The 21,798-nt window shown below is 41.3% G+C and overlaps 1 long non-coding RNA gene across 1 annotated transcript; it reads right to left on the reverse strand.

Annotated features, from left to right (window-relative positions):
* Positions 1–249: 249 nt before the first annotated feature.
* LOC128851865 (uncharacterized) lies at positions 250–21,569 on the reverse strand. Its single transcript, XR_008449397.1, has 3 exons — positions 21,478–21,569; positions 880–978; positions 250–470 (listed from the first exon to the last, which is right to left on the reverse strand). It is a non-coding gene; the product is annotated as an uncharacterized LOC128851865 (long non-coding RNA).
* Between the last annotated feature and the right edge of the window lie 229 nt (positions 21,570–21,798).

A 21,798-nucleotide genomic window follows, 5' to 3' on the forward strand; every position in this document is an offset into this window, starting at 1 on the left:
TGAGCATTTTATGCACAGGAAAGATGGGAAGTGAAGTATGTCCTCAGATTGAACAATGGATATTAATAAACTTCAGTTGCGCACACTGGGAGAACAGACACCTGAAAAATCAGCAAGAAACAGCTAAGGGTGAAATTTTAGTGCTAGTATACAGTTCTTAGTGGTTCTCAATACATATGTCTAACACCAATGAAGTTTATTTAAATATTTATTTATTACAAACAATGTTGTTGAACTTTAGGACCGGTCTTCTTGATGAAGTAAATTCTGCTTTTCCCTCATGTGTTTGCAAAGAGGTTCCACACAAAGAAGTTGCACACAGAGAAGGTGGGTGGTGTGGACCTCTCTTTGCCAACAGATGTGGGAGCCTTCCAGCTGCTTGTAGGATCATGACAGGGTACAGACTGGAGCAACATAAGTTTCCTTATCCTTAGGTCAATGTCCTTGCAGAAAGGTGCTAGACTTTCCAGCTGAGTGACAGAGGAAGAAGAAGAGTGAGTTATGACTTGGTCATGTCCCTCTCCAGGGCTGTGGCTGTTAAAGACAAGAGAATCAAAAAGAGGAGCACCTGCATCTATTGCCACAGGCAGCCCCTCCTCCCTGCCAAGGTTCCCCCAGCCTCACACCAAGGCTGTCCATTCCACACCTGACTTACAGCCGGGAGACACCTTCCTGGGCCAACCATGCCATCAACACTAATATGACATGTGCCACCACCAGCATCCTGCCTGCTGCCTCACTAGGGACGGTGCCAGTAGCTTGTGTTGGGGCTCAGCCCTTGACTACTCGCAGAAGAATGGGAACTCCCCTTGCCCATGTCTGTGGGGAGCTCCCAGCTCCCTGCAAAAATATGGTGGAGTATAGGCTGGGCCATTTTACCTGTCCTGTAGAGAACTGACAATGGTCCGTCTGTGTGGCAGAGGAGGTAGATCACAGGAGATTGCCATCATCTGCTAATATCCCTGTGCAAGAATCCAGCTGTAATACATAGGAGAAGCAACAAAGGAAGAACAGTCACCTTCCATTGCCATGGACATATCCTGCCTTCTTGTGCTACTTGTCTGTCAGCCTGGTCTGAAGCATCCCTGTCCAGGGCTGGCCATGTCACTAACCACCAACAACATTGTACTGGCTGTCATACAGTGACAACATCACCAGAGCTAATATCAGGAGCTGGTGGCTGCCTGCCGTGAAATGGCCATGATGCCACCAGGGTTGGTACATCACTGTGACATGTCACTATTCCACAATTCCAGTGAGAAGAAAGAAGGAAACAAACAAAAGGCCCCTCAACAACTGCTGATGCTGATGAGGGAAAATAAGCAGTAATTTAAAGAATAGCAACTTAGCAGAGGTTAAAAGAAAGTGAAAAGGAGCAGGTCATACACATTGCCCGATTTTAAAGATTTGTGTGGTACTTGCTGTTGATAGTTGTGGGTTTGAAGGGTAAATTCTGGAAGAAAGAACTTTGTAAAATTAACTGAAGGTAAAAATTCACGCCTTTGGCATTAAAGGCTTGTCCAGTACAAAACCCACATGCAGAAGTGGCTGACAGGATTGAGGAGTAGCAGTGAACTACAAGACTCACGTCTGTCTTTCTCTGAAAGAACAGAGGTTGCAAAGTGGATGTTCTTTGCTTACTTGGGGAGAATTAACTGGAGGCCATCCTTCCTGAAGAAAGGCAACCAGATGTTTCATGAAAGGAAGGAAACTTAAAACCATTAATCCCCAGGGGAGATACAGTGTTAACCCTTCTGACTTCATCAGGTTCTCCACTAGTTCCTCCTCATTTAGGCTTCTGTCTACCACTTCCCAGCCCATCCCAGTGACTGCTAATGTCTCTGAGTGGAATGACCACATTTTTCTGCTATGAAAATCCCAGAGTCTGGCTCCCGAGGGATTGTGCTATTGAAAATGCAATGTTAGTCTTCTTGGACTAGAGTTTCTTGCAGTTTGCCTTCTGTGAGCTGTTTATTAAGTAATCAAATAATGGCATAGTAAATAAATAATATCGTGCCTTATAAATGCTCAAATATGCAAAAAGTAAGTAAAAAAACTTGTTACATTTTACAAATATGTAAAAACTAAAAAGTAATACAAAATACATGGTAACTAAGCCCTTGGGGGAAAATACTTCAGGATAAAGCACGCTGGAAATTGAAATGGTTTGCTTCCTGTTATGTACAAAATGGCTGCAAAGGAGCTATTAAAGTCTCTCAAATAAATACAGTTCTTTGTTTGTTTCTAGTTAGAGGTATACAGTCATTCAAAAGACCATGTGCTGTATAGCCTCTGCAGCGTTTGCTTTGTAGTACAGATAGTGTCTAACCACTACTTTCCTCTCTCTTGATCACTAACAAAAACAGACCATATAGAGATGAAAGTGTTCTAAATCAGTGCTTTGTGTCATTTCCCACTTACTTTGCACTTTTATGACAGCTGAAAAGCTGCAATAAATTGAGTGCATGCACACCCACAGAGAATGTCAGTACTACCATAACCTAGCCTCTCAGGACATGTATTTTCTTCCCCAAGGGACTATATTAAAAATTATCAAGATCGGTATGCGTGAGAGGGTATTTCTAGTGTGATTTTAACATTAGGATTTTGATCAATGCAATGTCTTTATGAGTTGAGTTTTCCTACCAATTTTCAGAAAACAGAAAAACATTTTTAACTAAAATAATACAAAACAAATCTGATACTATAGCTAAACAATAGTTTTATACTAACACACATATGAATAAAAAAACCCCAGGTGTGTACTAACAGCAGAATTTTTCTTTGCTTTTGCTCCTTTTTCTTCCTTCCTTCCTTCCTTCCTTCCTTCCTTCCTTCCTTCCTTCCTTCCTTCCTTCCTTCCTTCCTTCCTTCCTTCCTTCCTCTTTCTCTCTTTTTCTCTTTCTTTCTTTCTCTTTCTTTCTCTCCCACATTCTCCTCCCTTCTGTCCTCCCTTCTGCCTTCCTGCCCTACCTCCTTCTCTCCTTCCATTCCTGCCTCTCTTTCCCTCTTTGACTCTTTCTCCCATTCTTTCTGCCTTTTTTTCTTCTTCTACTTCTAATTTTGTTTTGTAGGTAGTTTGAGATCTGGTTTATTTTAAAACAATGAAGAAGACAGAATCCCCTGAGGTAAATTCATTGAGTACTGGGAGGTCTTGGTAACACAATTGAACTGGCACCAAATCAATAAAAACAGAACAGAAGAAAAAACAATAATTAAAACATTCTGTCAAAAAATGGAACAGTAATTAAAAGATGCAAACTATTGTTTTGCTACACTAATTACATTTTAATTTTCAATAGCTTGCTGAATAGTATAAAAGCCCATGTCTATAAAATGTCCCAGTGACAGTGCTCTTTCTGCAACTAGCGTGATAACAGTGTTTATGTGCTGTAACAGAGTGGTATGTGCTTTCAACTCTGTGTGGGTGAATCTAGTTTCCTTGTAAGATAGCATGACAACAAAGTTTTTTTGTTTTTTTTTTCTGGTGTGGAAAATTATTACTCAACACACGCGCACACACATGCACGCACATATACATGCATACAAAAATGGGTTCAGTCCAAGAGACACTGTGCTCAGGGCACTTCTATTGACCTCAATGAGAATTTCGTGTGTGGCGCAATAGCGAGTTGTTGGCCAGCGTGAATACTGTACTTAGGTTTAAACCATGTTGTTTTCTTCACGTGTTATTGAAGGATGAAGAAAAAAACAAACTGAATTTTCCTATTAATATACACCACTTGCAACATTAAAACATGCAGTTTTTTAGGCAGGGTCCTGAGGACTTTTCTCACAGAACAGTCTCATAAATTTCACTTGTAGATATCCATACATAAAAGCAATATGATAAAGCCCATGTTCTGTACTGTTATGAATCATAGCTGTTCTGAAAAAAGTTACATAATTTATTTAGCTGCTTTTGAGGAGAGTTTGGGGGACAAATTTCCACAGGCAGGCTTAAGAAACACTCCAAATCAAGGATATGTGAAAAGGAGTTTGTTATTATTTTTGATTGCAGCAGCTCAATTAAAAGTTGTTATCCAGATGAGTCCTGGCAAAATTTAAACCCATTGGCTACAATCTGCTTCTCCAGAGCTGTAGTCTGCACACTCTGCCTTTCATATCATCCAATTTGAATGACAGAGGTTCTCCCAGAAATGGACACAGTACAGACATGCCCTGAAACCAATAGACCCTTTCTATCAAAGTGGGAGTGGTGGGAAAATAATTTGTCAGAAACTAATCCCCGGATTTGAGATGTATGAAATCAATGAAATGCCTCAATTTATGAAAATGATCAGCATTGCCAAACCATATTTCACAACTGCAATGCATTTCTACATTTAAAATGTAATTTGAAATTCCTTTTTAAATAATATAATTTTAAAAAAAAAAATCAAAATATTTTGCCATTTGATGGAATAAAATCAACATCCTTCATACCACTGCAGTAAAAAGCACAAGGAGGATGACATTTTTTTAGAGGAAAACACTGAGCAAACATTGCCTGTGTTTTCACCAGTTTACAGTCCCCTTCATGTCCTCCTAAATGCACTCTTCAGTTACATGTACTCATTCCCATTCAGTTGGGAAAGGTAAACCTTCTGTCTCAAAATACATAAAAAGCAAATTCAAAAGGGAAGTCAAGGTAACAATATTACAAAAACTAGGGTCACTAACACTGTATACATCTGCATATTTTTCTAGGGAGTGATACAGTGATATTGATCACAGCAGCAGTACTGGTACTTTTCGGAGATGGAAGTTAACCTGGAGGTTAGGAAGGCTAACAACTATAAATAGCACCACTTATATCCAGTGGAAAACCACAATTATATATTTCCACCCACTAAAGTTGCAAAAAAAAAAAATCCCAGATACAGAACCCAGAGCAAAATCTTGGAAAAAAAATAAAATTAAAATTAAAATCCTCTAGTTTAGAAAACTAGTCCTTTATCTTCTGGGAATAGCCCAAATTGAAGGAGGTTTTGCACTGATGCAAGAATAAATTGCTTCAAGAATTATTTCATGAACACGTAGTATTCCCCAAATCCCTATTATTATGATGCTAGTGAAATGTCCCGATTTACTGAAATTAAACAAAGACAGATATTTATTTAGAATTCCTGTAACTGCTACAACCAGTAAATGTGTTTCATCACTATGATTGCAAAAACAAATACCTACCAGAGAAATGCAGTTCACAACAACACAGAACTGAATGGAAATAGAAATTTTGTTAATGGCATGTTAATCCTCATGGCAGAAGTATTTGTCTAGAGGGAAAATAAATCAAAAAAGCTGACTGAGGCTGAGCCTTGGATGAGTCTCAGGGAATCGCGAGCTGGGCAGCCTCAGTGCAGCAACATTTCAGGATCAGTTGCCAGGGTGCAGTGGAGTGATGGCCAGCTCAGAAGGGGAAGCTGGGCTTGATGAGGGGCACAAACAGTGTCTGTAGGCCTCAAGCTGCAGAAGAAGGCAATGATCTCTTTATGGTCCTTGATTGGCTACAAAGGCCTTGGAATGCCAGAGCCATGCCTTCTACTGTACACCATCTGGATGGAGAGACTAGCATATCCTGCCACTATTCTGTCTTTCTCACCCTACTAACCTCTGAAAATCTGTTACCAGTAACTTTCCAGAGTAACTTTGCAGTCTCTGGCTACCATAGATACAGACCTTTTCCTTAGCGTACAATTCACACCTGCCCTAGGGAAAAATGTTGCAGCAGTGCTGAAGTCGTAATTGTCTCACCACTCCCACATACTGGGATTGCCCCAGAAGTAGAGGAAAAGCAAGAATTTTCCTCACAGCAGACAAGTGTATGTGGCCAACCTGATACAGACAAAGAAGGAAATCACCATTAGGTTGGTACTTGTGACACTCTTTGGTCTTGGTAGATCATTGAATCCATCCTTTCATGGATCCTTAGATACTCATTTCACTTACCAAGAAGAAAGGAGCAAAAGCAACATCAAGACAAGATATCAAGAGTTTTCGTGTTTTCATATTCCTCGTACACTTGATTATTCAGAGCATACAAAAGCTGTGGTTTCACAGCCTGGCAGAATAGGGATGTAACCATTGCAATATGGCACATGCCCTAATGGCAGGAACAGGTTGCTCTGTAGTTGAAACCTGGTCACAACCAGATGAACTTCTACATTAGCAATGAATTTCTGTCTCACATGTTGTCCTCTCAGCTGGGATGGAGATGCCATTGGTAGCAGGAGAGGACAGAGACCAAGACAAAGTTGCTCTCAGGTTATGTGAGAGTCAGCTGCTCCAGTTGTGTGGTCAAGGATCCATGTATCTTTAAATTAAGTTTCTTTCAGGTTCTCTGTCTGAGTGACTTTTCAAGTTGGGGATGATGATGTGAGATAACCACAAACAGCTACTCACAGTGCTTTTGTAGTGTATTTCCTTTTCCTGTGGTTCTTTCTATTAAAGGAGATGATCAAGGCAACAGTAAATATATGAATGAAACTTAGACATGCTCCCCCCACCCTGCTCTCATTCAGAGTTGTCTAATGCTAAAGCCATGGGTTGGTTTTATACTGTGAGCACACTGTTGTGTCAGATCTGCACTTGTAACAAATATCAGCTGGTGGAATTTGTCTTTCTCTACTTGGCTTGGAATTCCAAGGCCTTTGTAGCCAATCAAGGACCATTAAGAGATCATTGCCTTCTCCTTCTGTAAAAAGTCTAACATTTTTAATATATAGTACAATACTAATAAGGTAGGTCCATAAGTTCAAAAGTACAGCTCCTCTTTTTTTGTATGAAAATACACTAAAAATACTAGATTTCCCTTCTCATTTTCAGTACCATCCCTAAGCATTACTACATTTTAATAATTTCTTAATTTCACCACATAGAATCATAGAATCACTAGGTTGGAAAGGACCCACTGGATCATTGAGTCTAACCATTCCTATCAATCCCTAAACCATGCCCCTCAGCACCTCATCCACCCATCCTTTAAGCACCTCCAGGGAAGGTGACTCAACCACTTCCCTGGGCAGCCTGTTCCAGTGCCCAATGACCCCTTCTGTGAAAAATTTTTTCCTGATGTCCAGCCTGAATCACCCCTGGTGGAGCTTGAGGCCATTTCCTCTTGTCCTGTCCCCTGTCACTTGGAAGAAGAGGCCAGCTCCCTCCTCTCCACAACCTCCTTTCAGGTAGTTGTAGAGAGCAATAAGGTCACCCCTCAGCCTCCTCTTCTCCAGGCTAAACAACCCCAGCTCTCTCAGCCGCTCCTCATAAGACTTGTTCTCCAGCCCCCTCACCAGCTTTGTTGCTCTTCTCTGGACACGCTCCAGAGCCTCAACATCCTTCTTGGAGTGAGGGGCCCAGAACTGAACACAGTATTCGAGGTGCAGTCTCACCAGTGCTGAGTACAGAGGGAGAATAACCTCCCTGGACCTGTTGGTCACACTGTTTCTGATCCAAGCCAAGATGCCATTGGCCTTCTTGGCCACCTGGGCACACTGCTGGCTCATGTTCAGTCGGCTGTCAACCAGCACCCCCAGGTCCTTCTCCTCCAGGCAGCTTTCTAGCCAGACTTTTCCTAGTCTGTAGCACTGCATAGGGTTGTTGTGCCCCAAGTGCAGGACCCGGCATTTGGCCTTGTTGAACCTCATGCCATTGGCCTCAGCCCAGTGGTCCAGCCTGTTCAGATCCCTTTGCAGAGTCTCCCTACCCTCCAGCAGATCGACACCTCCACCAAGCTTAGTGTCATCCGCAAACTTGCTGAGGGTGCACTCAATGCCTTCATCCAGGTCATTGATAAAGACATTGAACAGAGCTGGACCCAGTACTGAGCCCTGAGGAACCCCACTTGTGACTGGCCTCCAGCTGGAGTTAACTCCATTTACCACCACTCTCTGGGCCCGGCCATCCAACCAGTTTTCAATCCAGGAGAGTGTGCGCCTTTCCAGTCCAGAAGCTGAGAGTTTCTGAAGCAGAATGCTGTGAGAAACTGTGTCAAAAGCTTTACTGAAGTCCAAGAAGACTACAGCCACACTCTTTCCCTCATCCAGTAGTTGAATCACTTTGTCATAGGAGGCGATCAGATTAGCTTGGCAAGACCTGCCTTTCATGAACCCATGTTGACTGGGCCTGATCACCTGGTTCTCTTGCATGTGCTTCATGATAACGCTCAAGATCAACTGTTCCATGACTTTTCCTGGCACTGAGGTCAGACTGACAGGCCTGTAGTTCCTTGGATCCTCCCTGCAACCCCTCTTGTAGATGGGCACAACATCAGCCAGCCTCCAGTCCAGTCTTTTGGTTTTATTGCTCTTCTCTGAATCCTTTCCAATTAGCTTGAGTGGAAAATGATGGAAAGGGGTTTGGAAAGGACATCTGCCAGCTCCTTCAGTACTCTTGGGTGGATCCCATCCGGCCCCATAGACTGTACTCCTGTGATAACTCTAGAGACCTTCTTTAAAAAAGTCTACATGGGAGTAAAACAGTGTAGCATGTGTAAAACCACATTGTAGTGCACTTCTACTTTTCACTACAGCCCATTGTACCAGTAAAATCCCCTCTTAAGTCTCTAAAGATCAAGTTATTATATATCCCTAAAATAAATGTGGGTCTGTACTGAGCAAAACAATCTCTTGAGGAATTCTCTTCTCTGAAGTGCTGCATGGCTTAGGCAGAAGACAAGAAATACTGAGGTGTCACCAATGTCCAAAGATCCTTGTGATCCCAGCAAACAGCTTATGCCACATGCTAACAAGGAAGATGAAAAGCCTTACAACCCTTGCCCCTCTGATAAGGCAGAAGAAATCCCTATCTCTAAACAGTGAGAAACGTCAGCCAAGTCTGGACACATGCTACTCCAGTTACTGCTAGCAGTCAGCCATTGCTGCTGCTGTACAAATTAGGCTTCTCTTCCCTCTTCTTTAAGCTCTTAAACAGACCTAGAGAAACTTTACACTGAAGAAAACATTCTCATTCTGACTCTGATCCCTGTATACTCTGAAGTCTGTGATTTGAGCATCACTATCAATGTAGAATCAGACGTTGAGACTATCTGAGTCAATTTTCATCCCTCTCTAGCCTATGAGGGCAGAGAGATGAACTGATGGACTGATAGAATTAACAATTAGTGTATTGCTGGGCTGTACAGGAGAGCAGCACTAATGCCCTTTACATGGGCATGGAAATTAAATTAATCTGAGACCTCTTGATTTTTCCTATCTTGCTTAGCCAGTTATAAAACAGGTGACGGGTGGAGAGTCCCCCAATTATACCCTTACTTTTATACCCTTGCTGCATTGTGAGTCTTTCCTGTCACTTGTTGCAAGAGCAAAACTCAACATGAAGTCCAACATTTAGCAGTATCTAGATCATAAAGCAGTCAAACTTCACATAAGGCGTTGTGTTTTGTTCTGGTCACCACATTTGCATGAAATACACTCAAGCTAATTGGAAAGGATTCAGAGAAGAGCAACAAAACCAAAACCATGCCACAAGGACTATGTTCAGCAGTGAAAAGAGAGGGAGGAGGCAGAAAAGCTGTCTAGTGACTCCTGAAGTCATGCTTAAGTGTAGAGCCCAAGTAACAGGTTTCAGTATTTGTAATGAAACTATTAGATTAAAAAACTTATGAACATTAGAGTGCATAAATTCCCACTTAGTCTATCCATAATTGCATCCAAAGAGATGCAATTTCAAAAGTTTTTAATACAATCTAAGCACAACACAAGTACTTTGAGAGGAAGTAAAGGGTGGAACAACCTAGCCCTCCACTAGCAGCAGGTCTTAACAGAGCTCCATAAAATGTCTGTTACTGTATTACTGACGCACTGACATTTTTAATGCCTGTTTGTTCCCGGGACTACATGCCCAGTTAGTGCTCCTGTTTGCATGGAGGTTCCAGTGCTGGGGCTCTATGTGAGCACTTCAGGTCCAGCTTGTACTCCCTCCTTTCTCTGAGAGCATTGACAGTGGAAGTGACTAGTAAGGACAGACATGTAGAGAGAGGAACTGTAGCTTTGCTGAAGGGTATCCCTTCTCCCCAGTGTACAGTCAAGGGCATTAGAAAATGCCCCCTAAAGAGACTCGTCTTTTGGCTTTATGATGTGAACAGAGTGTTCCCTGTTGAAGAATTTCCAGTCTGACCAGAAATAATAGAAATACTTAGAAAAGATTATGTTTTCTTTGAAAGAGTAAGACAAATTGCTTCCAAAGAGGAATTAAAATATTAATTTAGACTGTGGTTAACATTTACCACCTCTGTGACAACAACAGCAACATCCTTGTTTGCACTCCTACAGTCCTTTACAGTCACATACATTAAAAGCTCCTTAAGTAGTGGGTTAATGTCTTCAATTTTCAAATGGCAAAACAGAGCAGAATTAGGTGAGTTTAAGAGCTTATAAAAAGGGGCAACATGAATTTGCAGAAAGTGCAGACTGCCTTTTTTGCCAGCAGTCTATGTTGATTCCCACAGTTTAACAATAACTACCATTGAGACTCATTTAACAACAAAAGAAATGAACTCTGCACGGGGGATCCTCCTGTGGCATTCACTGTAATTAATAACATTAGTGACACTCTATTAATTTATCTTCATCATTTGCAAAGTTGTCTTAGTGACTTTTTTAAAATCCAAAAGAAAATTAATATTATCATCCTGCATGCTCACTTCACATCCCCTTTTTGAGTACAGAAATAAATAAGAAAATAAGTATCAGCAATATGAATGAATTGAGTGAAGCTTTTGAACTAATCTGAAGAGCTGATGGCTAAATCCACAAGAGATTCCAGATTCAAATTTGGTTTTAAACACCTGAGTCTAAAGCTGCCAGCCTCCAACACCCTTGGTAAGCCACCACCTAATCCTGAATGCCTTGCAAACCCTTCAGATTCTTGTGTACTCAGCTGTAACAGCCTTGAGGTTATCTATGTTATGCTTCCTTGGTATTGATAGACAAAGAGTGTCTTCTGAGATCCTCACCCCAGCAGCCCCTTAGAAAATACCTGAAAGATCACCCGCCACCCAAAATGTGGCCAACAGAAGAAGTGTTATGCCTTCCTCACACTATAGCTAGTTATGGGTGAGCAATGGTATAAGAGAAGGTTAGAATCAATCTTCTAAGAAATACAGGTAGATATCCCCCAATGACTGTTCCCAGCTGTTGATGCCTCTGTGCTTCACTATGTTTAGCAAAGGTCCTTAACAATTCCCAAACTTTGATTCTATAAAAGAGGAAGAAAAGGAGAGAGAACAAACACATGAGTATGACTCCCTAGCCTGGAGGTGGTAAATTTGGTATGGGAACGTGGCCTCAGTGCTTGTTCTGCTCATCATGCCATATAGAGTGGTAAGGCATTACTGGAATAAAGAATGAAACTAAGGACTTTCTTTTTGCATGTAAGTACACTGGGCAATGGAGGCGTGCTTTATTTACCTCTTGCTCTATGAATATTTACTTCAAGGAACAGCTTCCATAAAATGAACTGGCTAACTTCTCTACCACTCCCAGTCCCACTACTCCCATGTTTAGGCCTGTCTAAATCATAGCTGATGTGGATTTACGTCCTCAAACAGATGAGACTTTACCACCCAGATTGTTCTTCCCAAGAGACTGTCCTCAACAATGAGCTACTGGGTAAAAAAAAATGAGGGATGGCAACATAACTTTTTTATTCCCTTGCTTAGGCCATGTTTTTTTAAAAAAAGAGCTGATGGTGGCCTTGCACTCTGGCTCAGCTCAAAAGCTTGGTATACATGTACCCTGCAGTACTATTTTAGAATGCCACGAAAGGTAATTATTATATACTCACAGGCACTGCTCTGCAGCCAGTGCCAAGGCATGACTGGCTCTAGGCTCTATCATACTACATAAAAGTTGTCATGGTTTAGCCCTGACCCTGCTAATTTTGGTAACTAAACAAGACAAATAAATGGGGTCTTGCTTTCTGTGTTCACTACACCTCTGGACTACAAACATATCTAATAGCTCATGTTCAACTATTTCCTTATTTTTAAATATTATTCTTGCTGCATTTATGATTATTCAAAGGTGCTGACTCCTGCTTTACCTGCCAAGAAGGCATAGCAGAAGGAAAAAATCCTTTCCCCTATCTGTGAGGCTTTGTAGCTGCCTAAAAGAGAAATAAAACCACGATTACCGAACCCATTCTCCAGCCTTTCTGAAGACACAGGTGATTATTAAAGAATAAGTTTAATGTTGGCTTTTCTAAGACTTTTTTACCGTAAGGAAGTGGAATGAAAAGAGCAGGCAGCCTTCAGGTAGCAATGACCTTCAGACAGCAAAAAGTAAATCATATACAGAGAAGAAGTCAGGTGCTTTAGGTTTTGGTTTCTGTTACAAGTCCTGACTTGTCTGTCTTTTGACAACAAACCTGCCTTTCCCATCTTGCATTACTGATTGAGACTGACACAAATCTGGAAGCAGATTTTGCAGAAAGTAAGGTAGAACGAGGAGAGTAAGTTGACATGCGCTTATTATGAATTTATTATTTAAAATCCCAAAGGACAGATACCAGATACTTTTGCCCATGTCATTAGAAAAACTTCACAAGCAATATCTGCTTTAGGATAAAGATTCTTAGATCTGCCTTTTAAAATACCAGGTATCCCAAAATATGTAAAAAATGCAAAACGCTGTAAGAGTGGATCCCACACAAAAATGAGGGATTACTTTCCTTGATGCAAATATGACTTAAGTAAACATGTACTCTGCAGACACTTGTGGGAAGAACATTGACAGCAATAATAGTGGCCCTGTGTGCCAGTTACTAGATAAAATATTCTATGGTATGTCTTATTTCATCATTGAAAGGTCATCTGAATTCCAAAGAACTTCATTTTGGAGTTCATCTGAGATGAAGCGTTATCACTTTCATCTCTTTTCCTCTAAGAAAACATATTTCCTCCTAAAATACATGGATGTGCTTTCTAACTTCATGTAATCTGCCTGATTATGTAAGCAGGCAGTCTATACCTTCAGTCTTGAATATTTCAACACATCCTCTGCAGTAAAGGAAGCCACAGGCAATGATTTATTCGACCCCTTCCAACCCCAAGTGTTTCAGTTCAGGAGTAAATGCTGTCTCTATAGTTCATTGTCTTGAAGTTTGTTTTCCTTAGTTCATTTGGGAAGTTCTTGCATTTTGCGGTAGTTTGTTGACTTTCTTGTTCTTCTGGCTTCCATTTCCTAGTACTTGTTAACACAACAGCTCAGAGGTGAGGGCATTGAGCCTATATACACCTTCCTAAGGCAACTGCACTAGGTACAGAGCTAACAGGTAACGGGACTCAGTCTAGACCCAGCCACTGGCCACTATCCTCCCTCCAGAAGTAGCTTCTTGTTCTGTCAGCCTCTTCAAATGCTCTTACATTCACTTCTGAAACTGTTTCAGTGAAAAGAACCTGGATCGACAAAAAACTGCTGTTTAACATGACCCAGCTCACTGTGATTGACGTGCATTAGATCTTAATGTCTGCAGCTGGTTTGTACATTTTGGGAAGGTGGCAGTGTGTGCTGACAGGGTGAAAGGTGCTGCGTAGTTTTTTGTTGTGGCTTCATAGAAACACGGATTCGCAGTGTGGCTGAGGTTGGAAGGCACCTCTGGAGGTCATCTGGTATAATCCCTTGCTCAAACAGTATCACCTAGAGCAGGTTGCCCAGAGCCATGTCCAGATAACTTTTTTAATGTCACCAAGGAGGCAGGCTTCATTAAGTCTTGCGGCAATCTGTACCTTTCTTGGTGACCCTTACAGTAAAAAAGCGTTGCCTGATGTTGAGATAGTGTCTTTTGTTATTCAGTTTTTGCCCATTGCCTCTGGTCCTGTCACTGAAAAGAGCCTGGCCCTGTCCTCTTTGCACCCTTCTTTCAAATATTTATACACACTGGTAAGATCCACCCTGAGCTTTCTCTTCTCTGGGCTGAACAGTCACAGTTCTATCAGCCTTTCCTCAAAGGAGAGAGGCTCTGATCCTAGCTTTTGCTGAGAGATGACTTTAGCAGCAGTGAACACAAATCTCTGGTGTATCAGAGGATCAAGGCTGTCTTTTCTTTCAGCTGGTAATGTTGGAGATAGAAGACATGCATCTGCAATCCCAGTGCCATTCCTTGTGTTGTCATTTATTCCCTGGGTGACCTCAGGTGGGTCAGTTAATTCTGCAGCCTTTGTTTGGTTTGTCTTATCTGTGCTACAGATTCTGTAATGGAGTCTAACAGATACTTAAGTGCACACTAGTTATTATGATACCTTCTGGCAATTAGCATTTCTAGGATATTCTTATATCAAATAATAAAATTGGCCCATTATTAAAGCAGACAGAGGTGAAAAGAAAATAACTTTTCATCTTAGATTCAGTTGTTTGCTGGTCAAAATCAATGAGACAAGGGCTGGGAGGAGGACTTAGGGGGTCAAAAGGCAACAGAAAAGTCCTGATGACCTGAAGCAGGCCTGCCACCCCACCATCCTGCCGCACATCACTGGTGGCACAAACTACAGCTTCTGCTGCACAGACTTGATATGTGGTAAGACCTGATTGCTGCAGCCAGAGAAGTATAGTGAGTTTCACTAGTCTCCATGCTTACTCCCTCTGAGCAAAACTCAGGCAGAACACAGTGCTGCACTCCCAGGATATAAAACAAAGCCATGTCACTTCTTGTGGCACTGCCCTGAACCAATCCTTCACGCAGTGACTTTTACATTTTCCTTCTAGGCCACCAGCTGTCAGATGGTAACAATTTCCATCCACTTGCTGACGTGAGCTGGTTTTGAACTTTAATCCAGTCCATGTCCTAACTGTGGTGGCAAACACTTTTTAAGTAAAAAGAACCTTCAAAACAATTTAGGAAAAAAAAAAAAAAACAAAACCAAAAACAACACAACCCCCCAAAAAAACACCACCCCAAATCAGCCCTTGCTAGCAGCACAAGTTTCATGAAAAGCTTGACAGATGTAAACAGGCTGAGCAACCACACGAAGGAAGGAAGCAGCCGTTGCGTGATTGCAGGAGCTTGTGGTTGCTGTGATTGAGGCACCTGGCTATTGCTCTGTATGACCACCAAGCTGGAGGCCAGTGCTTGCTACAGAGAGCTTGCAATCCTCACTCACCATGAGACACGAGATGGATGCCGACTGAGGAGGGAACACAAGGAAACAATGAAACAATGCTGGTCAGCATGAGAAGCAGTAGTGTCATCATTAAATCATCTCCATTTACTTTCCTAATATGCTAACATTTTCTGCCACACACAGATCTCTTCCTTCCAGGCAGTTCTGAGTGCCTTTAACTCCCAGGGAAGTCTACAAGTATGGAGAGACGTCAGCATCATGCATGAGGTGCTTAGCATTGTGCATGGCAGAGCCTGGAGAGTCAAATCTTGGCTACTTTACATACTTTGGCTTGGAGCAACAGTCACCTCTGTAATGGAAAATTATTATAATAAAATAATACAGCTGGGAGGAATTTGCCATGTTTCTTGGATGCTAACAATGGTAGTTTCTTGGTCAAATATATACCGGTAATAATTAAAATGTTGTCCCTGCTATGCTTCTGAAGAGAATTCTTTTCTTAAAAGTTAGACATTCACAGAAGAAAGAAAAATACTGCCCTTTTCTGTATGAATCTTTCCTACCTGGGAGGTAAACAAGCCACTGCAGTCTCTATTTGGCTATTTGGGGCTGCTTTTTCCATGTCTTCCATGTGGCAAGTTCTCTTAAATTTTCCTTTTCAGTGGTGTTCACTGCAGGAACTCATCTGGCCAGTCCGTTTTTTGTGTTCTCCCTGCTGCCTGGTGGCACCCTCACATTGCAGATGTGCTGGCTTCATCTTTTACCCGTCATCTGGATAGTCTCATTTTCTAGATGGATAAATTTGGGGTGTTGAACTGTCTGGCAAATCTCAGAACTTGCAACAAATGGATTCCACTTAATACCTAGTCTTTTTCCGTAGTTGTTGCCATTGTCTGTGCCTTTGGTGGATTTATGAATAATAGGGCTTAATCAACTACATTAACTCTAGATTCAAAACTAAATGGTTGCAAATTAATTTGAATTACAAAGATTAGCCTTAGGAAGGAAAAATGTGGCAAACACCACGCTCTTCCAAGCTAACCGCACCTTTTGGAAATTCCCAGAGTAGCTGATTCACTGGAATGGTAATTACCCACCCTCCTCCTTTCCCCTCCCCCTCAAAGCACATTGTTTTACAGGAAACTTAATAAAACACAATTTGTTAACAACAGTGATTAGGACTTTACTGAGATTGCTCATGCTGACAATAAACTTCGAAAAAAGTTTTTTCGTTTCAATGGGTGTTCTCTGCTCCTCCACACCTATCGATTGCAATGGGAACCTACCCTGAGTAAGAACTATGAATCCATTTGTGCATCTGTGATGTCACTGGGAATTTTCCCATTGGTTTCAATGGGAGAGAAGTTTATAATATCCTGCAAACTAATCGTAAGGCATTAGACATCCATTCTCTCATTCCTTGCACATTCAGTTTCTAGTAACAACAATAGTTTTAATTCTGGGTTACTAGGATTTATATTTTTTAATTAAATATATTATGAGTCAAAGGATGTTGGATCCAACACTACAAGGAAACAATGGGGACAGATCCTTCACCCTGGCTAAGTGCCTTTGGTGTCCTGTGTGGCTACTTTAATTTGTACCAGAAGCTAGCCATGCACACATGCATACACGTGTACACACACAAGATCCAGCAAGACTAAAAATAAAGGAAGAGCAAAAAATATTTTACAATCTCATTTAGTTTCTAACATCTAGCTTGAGTTTTAACATACACATACGGAACACGGAGGAGGAAAGATTCTAATAGCTACACAGAAAAGGAAAATGATCACTATTTAAACATTACAATATTACAGTATTAAGTAGTTTGGGGATACTAGAAAGAAAGTAGGAAGTAAGAAAGTATTTAAGATGGAAACAGAGAATGGTTAACACTGTAGTGCTTTGCCTGACTGACTTAGTTATTTACTATTCACTCACAATCATATTTGACTGTACTGACCCCCTCCTTTTTATTAGTTTTCCACTTTTGAATTACTTTCGTTCCTGGGGTTATATTCTGGCTTTGTTAAACTGATTAGTTTTCCTGGTTGTTACACTACAATATAATACCTTGTAACCTGGTACTATACCCTTTATATCTGCCACAAATATGTAAAATACAGTAGGAGAGCAATATTTTCTAGAGGGAATGAAAGTAGCATTTTTAGCTCCTTGATAAAAACATATTTACATCCATCAGTCATTGTCTGTCATCAGTGTTAATCAAATGCCCTTTCTATCTTTGAATTATGAAAGCAAAGAATTTTGCCCTTTTTAGGTAGAAAAGGACTTTCTTAAGGCTGGGAAAGGCAGGCAAAAACCATAGCTCAACTCAAAGTGGTTCTGGGAAATTCCCAGAATACTGAATCACTGGGATCGGCAATTCCCTCTGTCTTCAGCTGAACAGTCAGAGATTTTAAGGACAAGAAATGTATACATGCTTAAAGAAAGGAAATGCAACTTTACTGTGAGTGTTTCTTTGGACAGTAATTCCAGAGAAATCATTCTGTTCATAATGTTGTTTCCTTCCCCCTTAGCATCACACTCACCAGAAAAATAACTAACTACAGAGATTTCTAAAGGTTTATCATTGATCCCATGCTTTCCCACACTAGAACACTTTCTGCAAGACTTTCATCCCCAGTAGCCAGCTGCTGGGTAGGTGTTTTTTATATGATCTAATTTCCCTATAATGTAATCGCATAAGCACACACTTTACTACCCTACCTGAGAGGCCTGGTAAATCCAGACATCCCAATGAAGCCAATTGCTTGAAAGCCAGCAATTTTGGGACCCCATCTTCTGGAATTTTTTAAAATCATACAATGCTGAAAATCTGATATATTTTTCATATACATCCACCGCATGCATTAAATAGGCAAAAGTGGACGGCGACTTTGAGAGCGATTCCTATGAAAGGATGGTTTCCATTGCAGTGATCCTTCTCTGAAGTATTCAACAGTGGGAGCAACTCATATCTTTGACTTGCATTCAACAGCCCAGTCCCATGAGCGAGCAAGTCCACATGGCTAATACAGAACCGAATGGCCACACTTTGGCCTTTTTCCTCAGGCTTCAAAGGTCCTAAGAAAGCAGATGGAAATCTCTTCACAATGCTTCGCTTTTGTCAGTTTGTCAAATGCTACAATTTTAATCTCCCTGTGGTCCTCCAAATCAAAGCAATCAGACCAAATCATCTTGAAGTGAGAAAGATCTTCCTAGAGGACATATCCCATATTTTGATACTGCCCTTTGCCAGAGGATCCTTTCCTACAGAATAAGCCTTTCTGTAGAGATAGTTCTTGATGGGAAACATTTTGCAGTTTCTCAGTACACATATATTGATTTGATGAGGGAATAATGATTCCCAACAGCCCTCATCCTTCCACACATTTGGAGCTTTATTAAAATGAGGAGGATCACAGGGGAAGGTATTGCACAGGACAAAGTAAAGAGGCAAATCTGGAAGAATTTCACCCTTATACTTCCCAGACAAAGACACAGCCAAGCACAGAAGACCAAGAAACTAAAGTAATATTATTTCGTCTTCAATAATTGCTTACATATTTCTCAGACAATTTATTTCATAGCCTTCATCAGAAATTCCTCACCCAATTTCCCTCTAATCTCCACACCTTTTAGTTTAGGGACTGTGTGCTCAGCACTCATCTAAAGACCTTCCCACGTGCTGAGGTGCCTGTTGCTGGGTGTTGGGACAATGTTAGCAGCAAGCTGTTCATCGGGTACCTGTGAGTGATACCATTGCAAAAACCAGCAAGTTGCATTCCCAGGAGGGTGTCTACATGGTCTGTTGGGTCCTTTCCCACTGACCAAACAACAGAAAATCAAAGCCGCTTCTCACAGCACCTTTATTATTCATTGCTGCTTGGAAGATATTAAGAGGTGTGTCCCTGTCCTGAGGGGCTGGAAGCATTGCATCAGCTAATTGGTGCAAGACTTGTGACCATAGTCCCCGTCTGTGACCAAGCGATCAGTCAGAAACCAAATCAGACTCTATTCTTGTCACTAAGTTTGAGGTACACTTCCAGTAACTTCAGCTGACTGAAAGGATCCTGTCCAGAGTCACTAGGCCACGCTGCCCTTCAGCTGAAGGAGAGATTCCAGCACCTTGACAGCACAATCCATCTCATCCTGCTTAAGACAGGTGTTTCATGCAGAAAGGATCATTCTTTCTTCAAAGATACTCATTTCCCTCCATTTATTGGAAAGAGAGCCTGGACAACCTGTTTAGATTATGTATCTGCTCACCTAGGTAAACTCAGAGAAGAGTCCCACCTTCTCAGACTCATGATGCAGTTATATTAGCATCAGTTTGGGTGCAGCTCAGAATGAAAACAGAGCTGGTGGGTTTTTTTCTAGGCAGTCTAGTTTTGTTTTGATTTGAAAGAACTGGTATTGCAATAAGACACTTCAGTGTGTAGTAATACAATGAGATGGCCCCACGCCTAGTCGACTGAAAGTACTGGCATTTAGCCCAGTGACTGGCAACATCCCTTAGGTGTGGTGATATCTCTCAGTATCACCCCACCCTGACATGTCTAGCATTTCATTAACACAAGCTTTAAGGTCCAGTTCTTTTGCCCTTACTCACAATGAGTAAGGATGGCGGGATCTAGATCTAAGTGAATGAATTTTGCCGTAATGAGGCAGTATTTGCAATCTTATCATGCCAGTGAAAACTCCACAATCAGAGCTTGGAGAATAAGGAACTAATTGGCTTTGAAGCAGTTTCAGTCTAATAACATCTTAGCAGAAGCTCAAGAGTGCATTAAGGTTTTTACCCAGGGTTGGTTAGATTAGTTTCAATTTCAGGTATTGGTTATCTATCCAATTACTCCTTGCTCAGGGTAGAGCACATGGCATTCCTTCTGCTACTTGATATGCTAATTAGAATGTGAGTTGGCAAGTTGGGCTGAAAAGCAAGTTATCATTATCAAAACTGCAGGATTCTGGCACTTACATTAGGGTCAGTGATCTTGCAAGAAATCCTGCCAAGCTACCAGGTCTTCCTGAGCCCAGAGAGAACTGCAGACCCTAATCCAACAGGCCAGCTGACAATAATAAAATAAAACAAAAAAGAGGTTGGGTAAGAGGGGAGAAAGAATAAATCTTTAATTGTCTAGGAGGATACTGGTGGGAGTATGAAGTGGATTTCCTATTGATATCTAACTCTTATACTGCAGTGAAAAAAGAGATAAATGGAATGACAAAATCCAGAAAGGTGAAAGAGACAGAAATGTAAGAGAGAAGGGAGAAAGCGAGAAAGACAGCGAGAGAGAGAAAGAAAGAGATAAAGGAATAGGGGGAAGGGAAGGGAAGGGAGGATGGGAGGAAGAAAGGAAGAATTATGACTGACATGCAGCTGGCAATGTTGGTACCCCAGCTGCTTGCAGCTGCCCGTCTGGTGGCATTGCTTCCTAGCAGTGGGGCAGCAGAGCAAAACAAGGTAAACCAAATTGGCCGCAAAGGTGGCTTAGTTAATGGGTTCATTTCTGTGATATACTATCCAGGCCATGGGTCTTCATCCCATTTTGCTGACCCTCTGAAGACAGGGGCAGCTGCTGCAAGAGGAGCAGACGACAGCAGGGCAGTAATACCTTAAAGCACTTCAGCCGGATTCACCAGAAGTCATCTGTCTTAATTTAGGTTTCTTTTAAGGCATCCCCAGGTAAAGATTATTTTTTTTACATGTTGGAAAGTACTATTCCTGGTATATTTTTGACTCTATGGACACAGGATAAGATCCATAATCCTTATATCTTAGTTTGGGTGGAAGAAGGAAACTAGAAGAAAGTGTACAACAGTACCCAAGCATCAGTGAAAACCAAAGGGAGTTGTGCACCTATCTGTGACTGCGTGTCTTAGAATTCATTCCTGTATTACAGCTTCACCAAGTATGTTTTTGTAGCGCCTTAGCTACAGATAGCACCCATGTGTCTGTGCTAGTGCTACATACATACAGCAAAAAGACTGTGTGGACCCTCAAAGCCTGTTGCAGTTCTTAGATGGAAAAATATATCTAGCCACATTAAGGTCAAATAAGATGTAGTTGTAGTTTTATGCCTGCGATTGCAAGATACTGTGCTCTAGTTACACAAATGTATGTCAAATTACGAAGGAATATTCTTTTAATAAAAACAGCTTTTTTTGATAGCAAGAGATACTGTCTAACTATATACATAGTTCTAAAACATTAGGTAATGAATCTGAATAAAAGAAGTGTAACAAAACTTCTAGCTTTGCTCTGAGACAGATGTTCCTAAATCACCAGATGATCAAAGACAGCACAATAACACAAATAGAGGCCTGCCTTAAAGGGTTTTGTTTTTTTTTTATCAAGCTAGTGCTCTATAGAATTGCGTATACTTAACCTCTGAGAATGGTTGGCTTTCACCCAGCTCATGGTTTGTCAGTGTGAAGGCTGTGGAGGGAAGGCAATGCATTGAGCCCTCTGATCCTCTGCCTCTCAATGGCCATCAAAGTTCACTAGTTATCTCTCCACTGAGCTCTCTAAACTGTACTTTTACCTCTTGACCAATCCAAAGTCCTTTCTTTTCAATATTTGTTTTGCACGTTTCACTTCACTGCATTAAAATTAGCACGAGACACAGCTTTTCATTCTGTGAGTAATATGAAGAACCTGGCCCAAGTGCTCAGAACCCACTAAGCAGAGTGTATCAACCCACTAAGAC

This window comes from Cuculus canorus, chromosome 3 (genome assembly GCF_017976375.1).
Source record: "Cuculus canorus isolate bCucCan1 chromosome 3, bCucCan1.pri, whole genome shotgun sequence".
In the NCBI taxonomy this organism is placed as follows: domain Eukaryota; kingdom Metazoa; phylum Chordata; class Aves; order Cuculiformes; family Cuculidae; genus Cuculus; species Cuculus canorus.